Source organism: Aphelocoma coerulescens, chromosome 1A (genome assembly GCF_041296385.1).
Source record: "Aphelocoma coerulescens isolate FSJ_1873_10779 chromosome 1A, UR_Acoe_1.0, whole genome shotgun sequence".
Classification (NCBI taxonomy): Eukaryota; Metazoa; Chordata; class Aves; order Passeriformes; family Corvidae; genus Aphelocoma; species Aphelocoma coerulescens.
Window position 1 is genome coordinate 51068177 of NC_091014.1, and position 12390 is coordinate 51080566.

Genomic DNA, 12390 nt, shown 5'->3' on the forward strand with positions numbered 1-12390 from the left:
AATATCTTCAAGTCTGATTGCTCTAAAATGGTTTTAAGTCAGTGGCAGATAGTAAGTGTACAAGTCTTGGGTATGTTCACTGCTAAGAGCATTCAAGTAAAGCAGAAAGAGTGTCTACCCTTCCCTATCGTCCCAGCACAAAGGGGCAGGTGTGAAAGCCCAGAAATGAGGATATGTGCATTCTACAGGGCCCTTTGGTAGCAAACCACGCAGGTCAGAGGAAACAGCCCTAGAATGCACCAGAGAGAGAGCAAAGTGAGTGATAATATGGGTGGAGATGCAAATGCTTGTTCCCCATGGAGCAAGGGAACTCTCCCAGCTGTCCTGCTGGGTGCTTGAACAAAATTTCTTATTCTTTGCAGGCAGGATACGATTGGTTCCAGTATCAGCAAAGGAAGCTTAAATCCCTCTGAGGATCCCTGCAAAACCTCTGGAGTGTTATTCCCAGCTATATAATGGATGAGATGCAGAGTCAGTCCCGAACCAGTCTTGTAAAGTGATGTGAAGGGCACTTTGACTGCTGGGGGAGGTAGGGCAGAGTCATTCCTTTCAGAAGTAGTGAGGCTTGCTTTAATAGATTGTTGGAGTCCTAGCATCTCTCTGTGTTCTTCCTATGTGGAAGCCTGCAACAGCAGAGGGGATGTCTTGCCCCTTGATGGAGTCAAAGATTATCCCTCTTTTGCAATAGCAAGAATACTGGTGGAGAGAAATAGAGCTGCTCCTTGTAAAAGAGTACAGAGCTCCTTGAGAGGAGTGACTAGACAGCTGGCCACCTCCCTTGATTTGGAATGACAAGCTGTAGAAGCATTGGCATTAGAAAAGCAAAGGTCTCACCACACCCACATTCTCACTGGTGCCTCACCTGCCACAGGTATGTGCGTTCAATTTCAACTAAAAATATCTCAACAGGTTGGAGGGGCAGGAAATGGGTTTTTTATTGTGGCTACTCCAGGAGGGCTGGGTCAGAGGGTGTTTATATAACTGAAGTGGGAGTGTCCAGAAATGTATTTGGGCAAAACACAATTTGCAGCCCACCTCAAACAAAATCTCCAGCTAATCTAATGAAACATGAGGGGGAAAGAATGAAGTGAGACCTGTCTCTCTCTGAATAAATGTTCAGAAAATACCAGCACTGGTATGTGAGTGGCTGCATACTTTCATATGACAACTGCTGCCAGTGTGTTTGTTCAGTCAGGAGGGCTTTTGAGGGGCAGTTCTGAAGCACACCCCTGCATGCTCTCGAGTTTCACACAGCAGGGAGCTGAGTGGAGGATTAACCTTAGCGTGATGTAAGGTAGGATTGGGCTAACACAAATTGTCATATTTTTATGGTTGAAACTCAGGTGAAGTTTCAATGAAAGCTGTGTTCTCAAAAAATGTTCAGTGGGGATGTTTGTAGTTTGAAACAATTCTGCACTTCCAAAGTCCATTAAGGAGGTGATTATTTATATATTTATAATACATATTTTAAATTATGTTTTATGGTTTTGGTTTTTAGTACTGTGTAGGTGAGTACTTGGGGTAGTAACAAATGGGGATAGAGTGTCTTTCATTTAAATGTTCTAGAGCTAATAGAAGTGGGTCAACCCTTGTGAGGGGAGAAGTGAAATTAAACATGCATGTCAGTGTGGATAACTAACTTCAGGATAAGTGACAACAGCTGCAAAAAAGTTGCAGTCCCTGCAACCATGCAGTGGTCCAGTACGGAAGCTGCACTGAACTGACCCTACTGAAAAGGATTTGGCCATGTCAGTTCCCCAGTGCCATGCACCTCCTGCCCAGGGGCTGCAAGGGAAGGCATGGGCCAGAAAGCATAGCTGGGAACCAAAGTGGGCAATCCAGGACCTTTTTCTGTGGTGGCAGCCTGAGCCTAAATCTTCTAAAAGTAATGAGGCACACATGAACTTGTTCAAGGACCTGACAGCCCGCCTGTGCCCCTGCCCCCAGAAAGGCAGAGATAACCAAAGAGGGAGAGCTAAATGCCATGACTTTCTGGCAACACCACTGACTTGTGCTGAGAAGAGTCTCAGTTTAGGAGGGAATTCTCAGAAGTAATTGGCAATCTGGAAGGCCTTAGTTTATAAATCAGGACTGAAGTTAGTAAAAATTCCCAGTTTAACCAAGCACAGAAGAAGGAAAATATCCAACATGCTTAAAAGCCCTCGGACATACTTAAAAAGGAATGGAATTCATTGCATGACCTGTGAAAGACACAGGCATGTACCAAGCATTCTGGTGTTGTATAAATGTGAAGTTGTGGTTTGCCTGCAATGACATGTAAGGAGTTTCTGTAAACATTCAAGTGAGCAATTAATTATTGTAAATGTTGCAGAGTAAATGCTGTAAAAATCCAGCTTCGGTGCCAGACGTAGTTCATGTAGTCATTCTGAATTCTTACTCCTCTTCCTTGTGTACTTAGTAGATTTTTTTGGGGGGGAAAAGCCCCCAGCAATTGTAAACACGGAGAATCAGAGCGAGATACTGACAGAATCCCAAGATCTGGGGTTAACTCCTGAACTTTAGAAAAAAAGGTTAAAAGATACTTTCTTAGTTTTCAGATGGCTTTTTCTCCTGCTCTGACTAGGAAAACTCCTTCTGAATAACAACATTTAAAAGGGAAAACTAAGGATGTCTTGTTTCTCTGGCACCTAAGAAATGGAAATGGTTGATCTCTGATCTGATTCTGGATGAATACAGCCATGCCTCCAGTGCTGTATCTCTTCCTGAGGACCCTTCAGATATGGAAACTTAGGATGATGGCAATAACACTTTGTCTCTGCTTCCAAAGCCCCCCTGGGGCACCAGTGTTTGCCTTCCTGAACATGGTAATGTTGTCTCATGGTAGGATGTGTGTTGGACTGTGCCAAGGTCATTCCTAGTTGTGCAATCAGAGACAGTGGCACTGTGCAGTTTTTAGATGTTGATATTGTAGGTCCTCAGGGAAGGGTGGATGCCTTTGGAGCTTGTTCAGCACTTTGGCAGGGAAGCACCTACAAGCCTGAAGCTGTGTTTCCTAGAGGTTAACACGGGGTAATTTTGCATGCCTAAAGGGAAGAGAACTTTTTGCCTTTGCCTTCTCTTCTGGAGGATCCTCATCATTGCAAAGATATGTACATGCTGGTCTGTTGCCTCCCTCTAGAATAAAGTTAGGGACAGGACTTGTGTAAAAAGCTTCTGCCTTCCTTTGGGCTTGGTGCTTGTTAAAGGTTCCTGAGGAAAGGAAAATGTAATGTGGGCTTTCTATGCAAAAAGCAGGAAACGTTTTTTCTTGCGTCTCACAGACACCATTGCTTCTGTCCATCACTTCCTTCTCCCTTTTTGGTATTTTCAAGGAAGGTGGGTGTTTTGGCATGTATTCCCATTTGGGCTTAAGTCCCCCCTTAATCTTGCTCAAATTTTTCACTCACAAACATGCCTCTGTGTAAAGGAAAGCAAATAGCAAAACTTGCTCTGCAAGTTATCTGTGTGATGTAGATGGAGGTCTGCATGATAAGGGTGAATTGCTTTGGTTATGCAGGCTTTCCAGAGAAAAATGACTCCTTTGTGTGATTTTCGCTGTACATTTGCTCCATCCTATGACCAAGGCTAAAGCATGAAATTTCTTGGCTTTGATGTAGGAGAAAGTCTTTAGCACAGTAAGAGTTGGAGTCACAAAAGTACCTCTTTTCCTGCAGTAGCAGTGTAAGGATCCATGGAGTGAGCCTGGGAGAGAATGTGTGGAGGCTCATTCAGTTTTATTTAAAGCAACAGAAATTAAGGTACCCTAGTCATGCATGTAATTGCATATACTTGGTCTTCTGTCTTAACTGCAGCTCAGTTGAAGGGAATTTACAACAGGAAATACCCAGCCTGATCTGTCCTTGACAGCTTCTGTGCTTGGTGTATCATCAGCAGGGAAGCAATACTTTTTATCCTTCAATATGTATTCAGAATGAGAGACTTGCCACAAGTGAGCGATTTCCCATTACTGCTGCTCATGTGCTTGCTTACAGGCTTGTTAAGCCTTTACCCTGCTGCCTGCCAGAGGCTGGCTGTGGTCATTAAGGATTAGTCTTCTCCAAACACAATCAACAATTTGAAGCAGACAGCCTAATAAGACTCCTGACAGAGCAGCTTTCCATGCCTGTAGTTGCAGGTTTTGAGATGCTTCTTAGAGATCCTGCAGAGCTATGAGCTATTTTCCACTGGATACACTCAAGGCATGTATGTGTACCTTAGTTTAGTCTGTCTCCACCCATTGGTGAGAATTTCTTCAGTAAATTATCTAGGAATCTTGGAGTTGCCTTCCCAATTTTCAAAAAGAGTTTAGATAAAAAAGCAAACTTTTAAAAATGAAAAAAGGCTGTGATCTCCACAATGGATAACGTAGTGAGGAATGGTTATAAAAGATGTATGGAAGAAATGTCAGAAACAGATTTATTACTATGTTCTCTCTAAGATCAAATTTAGAGATAAACACGAGCAGATGTGAGATTATCTGGCTGGCTGTAGCCAGGCCTCCTCATCTTGGATGTGTTTGTTAGAGAGCTCTTCCTTGCAAAAAAGGAAGAGTGTTTTGTGCTAGTGTTTTGTGAGCCTTTGGTCCTTCCAAAGCTGCCGCTCAGATATGACTTCTTTACTCCAATTGTGCCTCTAACTAGTTCAGAGGATGACCTTTTGAAGATCCTTTCTCTGTATACCAGCCTATTCCCTCCTCTTCCAAATGCTGCCACCTGGTCTGTCTGATGAACAGTTTGTCATTAGTGGGGAAATTCCCTCTCCATCAGGGTTGCATTAAGTTAATGGCAGGGGAATCACTGTCACTAGTCTTGTTCTTGTATTTGCATGGACTGTTTGTGTGTGTGTGACTGCTGTGGTCCTTTGAAAACCCTACAGCAGAGAGCTGTGGCTCTCTCTGATTTAGTATAAGCAGCAGATGTAGGGGAAGACTTGACTAGTGCAAGGGCCCTGTTAGCCTTCTGTTGTTGATAAACCTGTTGTGCAATGGGAAGGGAGCTTGCTGGAGGGCAAGGTATCAATTAAATCTTTGGTGAGTGTCTTAATCTCTGTATCTTACACATACAGCAAATAAGGCTTTCTTTATTCTTTTTTCTTTTTTTCTTTTAACACAAGCAGCCCTTTGGAAAGCTAATTGCTCTTGTTCTTTCTTGAAAAGGAAGGTACAGCCCCTGAACCAGTGTGTCCTCTGCCAATCAGGATAAACAGATTAAAAACTTTGAGAGCTCTCCTCATTTGTCATGTTCTTTAGCTTCCACTACTTGGGCCCGGGCAGCCTCAGCTGGAAGTGTTCAGCTTTGTTAGCCATGTCAGACCTTTGTTTCTCTGATTACCTGAGATCTACAGGACTGTGTACTACCAATTTATATGGACAGCACAGAAAATGTGGAGGATGGGGATGCTTTTGTGCCTCAAATGGCTTGTGGGTTAATGTACAAAAATATGCTGAAGTCTGTGGAAAAGACAGTGCTGTAGTTATTGACACATGAAAATACAGGGATAAAGAGAAGGACTGATGGGTGGGGAAGCCCTCTTTTTCAGCAGGACAGTGAGTTTGCATGAAGCTGTTATCTCTCTTGGTGGGAAAAGACCTTTGACAAATTGAGAACTGAAGCCAGCCATGGCTGGGTGACCTTGCTTTGAAGCAGCTTCTGTGATCTGGACACTCATGTCTTCTGCCTTCATGATGGCAGGAAAAATATGTAAAATTCTGCTTGCTTTGCCGAAGTAAAGCCATGAGCCTTAAAACCAGAAGCCATGAGCCTTAAAATGAATCCTGTAATAGAGGGAAACAGCTTGTGAGCTTCTGTACTGCCCTGGGTCCTGCTTCAGCGGGAAGGCTTTGCTCTGTGACAGAAGTGGGCGATGGTCTGAGCCTCACAGCAGAAACCAGAACTGCCTGACATACAAGGTGCTGCTACACCAGAGCAGGTGAGCCTGCTTGTTCTGCACGTCAGCAGAATCCCAGAGAGACAGACTTTGCATCTTTTTGCTCTCCTGAATTGTCTTGCAGGATTGCATCATTACCCAGCCCGCTCCCATCATTTGATCAGATAAGGCTGACCAAGGGATTCCACTAACCTTTGGAAGCATTCGGTGACTGGTATCTTGGGACAGTGATGCCTGCAGGTGCATGAAGTTGGGGAACCACCTCTGCTGTGACTGAGGGAGAGGGAATCTCCCAGCACAGGCTTTGGTAGGGAAGCCCCTCTGCCCACGAGTGGCTGGGTGTAGCTACCCTCCCTGCCTTCAGGCCTTTCCACATGGACTGACTTGTTCCTTTGGAAGCATTGGCCAAGGGTTCCCTTCACATAATTAACTGCAATGATGTGCTTTGTTTCTTCAGCTGGCACAGACCTGCTGAGTTCTGCTGAGATCCTTCCCAGGCAAGATTTCCTCTTGCTCAGCATGTCCCAGAATGTGTTGCATTAGTAAGCTTCCATTATTTGGTGGTTTTTTGGGACCTCCCATCTTCTCACCCCACCTTTAGCCTCTCCTACATGTTTGAATCTCTTCACCGTGAAAGTCTCATGTATGCATCCCCTTTTCTAAGCACGTTCTGCACCCTCTCCTGTTTACTTTTCCCCAGCCTTGCCCCACCAAATAGCCTGCAACCAGGCCCCCTCAAGAAGTCTGGTTCTTTCCATTGGTGTTCATACTGCATTGCAATATGGTCCTGCAGGCTCTTCTCCTGTGTAACAGGTGTCTGCGCAAGCTGTTTGCTTTCAGTTCTGTTTTGCTTTTGTTTTCCAGGGTATAGGGAAGATGTGAGCTGCCTCAGCAGTTCTGCAGTTCCCATGTGGCTGTCCCCATTTAATGGTATTTTAAGTAACACTTGTGTGCCTTGAAGCCTCTTGCCAGAGGAAGCTACTACAACCCCAGTGCAGGTAGAGGTTCCTCCACTGCACACCTGCAGGCACGTCCCATCTCAGCTGTTAAGGGACTGGCTGGAATCTGTGTTTCCAGATGCTCTAAAAGATACAAAACAAGTAGGTATATGATAGAAAGTAATAGAGATCCTGCTGGGCTCTCTGGGCAAGTCTCTTAATTAATGTAGCACTACTTCTTAGGAAAAGATGGTTTATTTATATTCAACAACTTGTTTCAACTCATTAATTGTAGTAGTCAACTGTTTTTTGATAAGTAAAGATAAGGATGGTTACATTTAGGGTAAAACAATCAAAATTTCATGTTGTCCTGCAAGGTTAGGATACATCCTAACCAGTAATAGTTTCAAGTGTCATTGTTCTGCTTGATGATTATAAATGAGTAGTTAAGAAAGTCAGATTTCAATTGGCCAGCAGAGGTTTTAACCATGCATACATCCAGATTAACCACTCCGGAGATTGGGGATTATCAACTGTTATGTAATAGCAGACTTTTTTTTTTTTTTTAAATTGGAACAGGACTGTTAACAGATGCTGTGTTTGCTAAAGAAACCAGATTGTCATGTAATACATACAGAATGTGTGCTTTGTTTGGCAGAATCGTGCCTGTGGATTGCTACTTTTCTTTGCCTTTACCTCTAGTGACACACTGCTGATCAGACAGATGAATCTTTAGAGGTTGGATTTAGTTCTTATTTGGGTTGTTAGTTAGAACTGAAGTTGGTTTGGTTCAGTTCTGGTTCAACACAACTTCAGAACTACTGTGTGTGTTCAGTTCTGACTGAGGGAAAGCTAACACCCCATGTACTGTAAAATCTCATGGTAACTTGAATCCCATGTGTATCACAGCTCTGTAATTTGATAAAGCCCTTGGAGCAATAACATTGCTCAAATCCATAGCATATGTGGGTGGGATCCCTTCATTCACATATACCATAGGCTGTTTTTTTTCAAGAATATATCCTAGTTCATCCCACATAATGGGATGTGTTGTGTACCAAGAAGAAGGTCGGTGCTAAAAGCTGTAGTGATTCTTTTTGCCTTTTAAAATGTAGGCACAAAGGCACTGAATTCTCTGTGTGATCAAATGGAGCTCCCCACAGGTCCCAAAGAGGGAATACTGTGTGCTTGCTGAAATGCAGCAGCACTGCCTGGTGCCCAAAAGCTGATGGGTCTTATCCTGGGTGAGGCCCATCTGCAGCCAGGGATTCCTGGAAAAAGCAATATATATCCTTTTAAAGAGAGCTACTCATGTGCCAGTTGGTATTTCATTACTGCAAACAAATGTCTGTTATAGCAGTTTGTTCATAATGAACAAGGAAGGGATTATTGGCAATGCAACAACTTTGGAAGAGGAGAAGAACCTGCTGCAGAGAGGCAAAGTTCCTCTTTGCCATATCATGCACACACCAAGAGGCATCCCCCCGTCTCTGATGCTTTCCTGGATTGCTCATGCCATTAGCTGAAGCTGTGTTTGCATTTCTGAAGAGGTTAATTGGCAATTAAACCTCCACTCAACCTTTCCCTGGGGTATGGCTGTCACTTACAGTGTCACTTTTGTTTACCAAGCAAAACAGCCAGGGCTGCTAGGTCTGGAGAGCAACAGGGAGTCCAGAGGCTCCCATGAGAGGCTTGTCCATCATACCCAGCAGCCAGCTAAGTGGCCAGGAAAGAAGCACAGCAAGGCCAGAAAGGGGCTCCTTAGGTTGAAATTACTGGTCCAAATGGATGCACAGGCTCTCTTCCTACTGCAAGCCAGATGCTTTGTAAACCTCCTCTGTTTCAGCCAAATCCTCTCCATTTGGCTATTATTAATGACTGCACACTGATGTTCTTTGCCCTAGTTTAGGGGAGCTCCTGGGTTGTCAAGAAGTTTGGAAGAAAAATACTCTAGGCCAGAGACATGGCAATCGGTTGTGTATTCTGTCTAGTTCAGATCCGACTTCTCCTAGCCCTGGGCACAACATCCAGTCTGGAAGTTCACATTTAACAGTTTAATGCTCTTTTCTAATGCAGTATTGCTGCTTGTTGTTGTAAACATGTCAAGTTTACCTTCTCTTTAGTGACCACAGCAAATGTGAGATAGCAAATGTTCTGGCTTATCTGAAATGTAAAGGCTTATCTGAAATCAGGAGAGGAGTTAAGTGAAGATGTGAGGTGAGACAAAGAAACTATCCTAGCAGCAGATCAAGAGACACTTTTGAGTTCTGACAGCTGGTCTGAATTATCAGTGGAAATTTCCATCTGAACTTTCAATGGAATAATGGACTTTTGGTTAAATGAGTGAGGAACAGTATCTGTGTATGTGTGCCTGTTTAAGACTATATATTTGAGAGATTCTTTTTTCTTTGTATGAGTCAGAAAAGTTAAAACAATAATAGTAGGAATTTTATGCACAGACTGCATTTTTGAGTTAACTTTCCCTTTGAGATTTCCACTCTTTATCATGAAACATTTAAATGGAGAATAATTAAATGGATTACATTAGGCCTCCACTTCAGTTCTCAAGTACTTAATCTCTCTGGCTAGGATTCAAATCTATGGCCTCAAGTGCTCCATCTTTAAAAAGTGGAGCCACTGAACTAGATAGCATTTAAAGAGTGCACATCTTTCAGATCTGGCACCACAAAGCAAAGGAGACCTATTGCAGGGGACTAGGTAGATACGCTAGATACCCTGCAGTGAATTTTCTATGGAAAACCATTTTCAGTGATGCTCCTGGCTTGCAGTTGCCTGTTCTCTTTCCCAACCTGCCTGACTGCTACTTCCACTTCTGGCTTGTCATTGCCTTCTCTTGCTCTTCCCTTCCCTGGCTACCACTTCCACCAGCAGCACCCTCCCACCTTGCAAGTCCCGCATTTTTATCTAGTTTTAGTAGACATGGCAACCACAGAGGCACAAGCGTGGCAGGCAGTGCGAGGCTGGGTGTGGCTGACAGTGGGGCGTGTGTGCTTGTGCACAGGTATGTGTGTGTTTGTGTGGGTATGTGCCTGCCGAAATTAGGTAGGAACTGCAGAAAGAGGCATCATTTTACAGAAGCCAGCAGCTGGAGCAGGAATGCTATCAGGCCTCTGAAACACACCCATGTCGTTGGTATGTCCCTTAGGGAGCTCCATGTCTCTGGTGATACCTGGGAGTTGGAGAGCTCATAAAGCATCAGTTGTGATTAGTGGGTAGGGCAGAAAGAAACTTGAGAGACCTTAATACTGATGCAACAACTGGTCGCTTCTGGCAAATATTGCACCAAGAGAATCATTCAAGAAAAGGGTTTTGGTGGGAGGAGTAAAGAACTGAAATCCAGTTCTGGGCCTCCAGTGAGGCAGTATCCAGGCATGTTGTTCTCGAAGCTGGAAGAGCAACCCACTTGCCTCAATGCACACCATGATGGAGGAAGCAGTGGAAGGAGACCTGATGCACAATCTTGTGCCAAGTGAAAAGAGGGTACCCAGCAATATGCTGGCCTTTTAAATGGAGGATACTGAGCTCTGCTGCCCAGCCAGTTCCATTTTTCACCGAGGATGAGGGTCCTAAGCAATCATCTGTGCTCCCCCAGCCGTGGAGGGACCCACTGCCAACTGTGCATGAGACCTCCAGGCTGCCAGGGCATATCATCTACCTGTGCCAGAAACCAAGTGTTTCCCCAGGCTCCTGGGTTGCCAGAGAGAGGGGTGCCTTCAGGATTTGAATGAAAAGGCATTTTGTGCATGATGAAAACATGGCCCTAGCCCTAGCCTGATAAAACACACCTTCTGCTTTTCTCCTATCTCATCTCTGAGCATCTGCAAGGCTGTATTGGTCTTTTTGGCACATGCACACTGAGCTGGGGAAGGACTTCAGCATGGACCAAGCTAGTACCCCCCTGATGGATGCTGATATATGAGTGAGTGCTTGAGCTGCCCTGGAAGATATCTGAGGAGTTTTATGGTCATCTATAATCAGGGCCAAGCAACAAACTTTATCTAGAGTGAGCTGTCAAGCAGAAGTGAGGCGTTGGCTTAACAAGTCATTTATATATAATCTGGTAACTATTACTCACTGGCATTTCTGCCAGGTAAGCACTGGCCTGGCACTTCTAACAGTCTCCAGCTCTAACCCAGAGGAACACAAACCATCTCCCCCCAAATACAAGGACCCACAGACTGTAATGCCCATGGCTCCTGGGAGATGGCTGTGAAGCAGACCAGAGCTAAAAGTCCCCAGTTCCATCTGCCTGAGCTATGCTGCCAAGCCCCTACCACCCCAGAGGATGAAACTGCACAGAAGAGAAACTCTTTTTCCCAGAACTGCAGCAAGACATCCTTCAGCAGGGCTAGCACAAGAGCATTGTGTGTTCTCATGCTCTTGGCTTACATTTTCCTGAAGCCTGACTGTGATTCCCACTGTGTTTCCCTACATGGCTCCTCAGCAACTCTCCAGCTCCAGGAGGTTACAGTGGGATTTGTGACAGAGAACAAGAACTGCCTGCCCTGGGGACCTGCTCTAAACTTTAAGAAAATATTTGGGATCAATAGGCTGTGAATTCAATTGCTTGACCTTATCTTACAATTTTTCCTTATATTTTTTCTCCCATGGTGCTCATTTCCTTCAAGAAAAATCACAGCATTGATTAAAGGTTAGTCTACACAGCATTGATTAAATGTTAGTCAACACACTGACCACAACTGCTGGCTTCTTCCCAAGCCATGGTTCTGCAGTCAGTAGCAGATTTGTATGTAGCCAAGATCATCAAGTCCAACCAGATGTGTCTGATTAAACATGTAAACACAACTGTATTTTTGATAATTTATCCAGGAGAGACAATATGGAGTTTATGCTAGCTTTTATTCTGGCTGCACGGGGACAAAGATCTGTACTTGCATGAAGAAGCTTGTTGATAAAAAATAGTCCAAAATCTATCAATTTTTTTTTCCTGATGAAATCTAAAAGGGAGGAGTGATTTATGTTGGATCTCAGCTTTGCTTAGTTTTATTGTGGTGGTGTTTGATCCAGAAGCAGTAAAGAAAAATTTTCTGTATCATTGAGCAGGGCTATTTTTGTGTGCAGCCTGATTCCCAGGAATGCTTCTTGCATGGAAGCAGTCTCCTGCAGAACCTCTTACCCAAGACACTGCTGGCAGAAGAAATCAGATTCCAGGGCAGGATGGCTATCTCAGAACCTCTATTGCCAACTGCCACCCATGAAAGAGTGAGCCTAATCCTCTCTCAGTGAGAATCTCAGCCAGTCTTTGCAACACCACATCCCACAATGTGGAGTGGACAAGAAGGGAAAAGGGGAAACTACTCCAGACACAGTGGGCAAGGAATGCCAGAAGGAACACCATTAGTGGGTGGACAAAGGTACCAAAATGAGGACTGGCAGACAAGGGAAGCAAAGGCTGACTCCTCCCAGAGTACTTTGCTGAGAGTCTCTCTGTCATGCCTCACTAGCTAAAGATGCAGCCAGACATCCCCTCTCTCCTAAATCATTACCCCAGTCTTGGAGTCAGCCTTTCTGGGAGAGAGAAAAT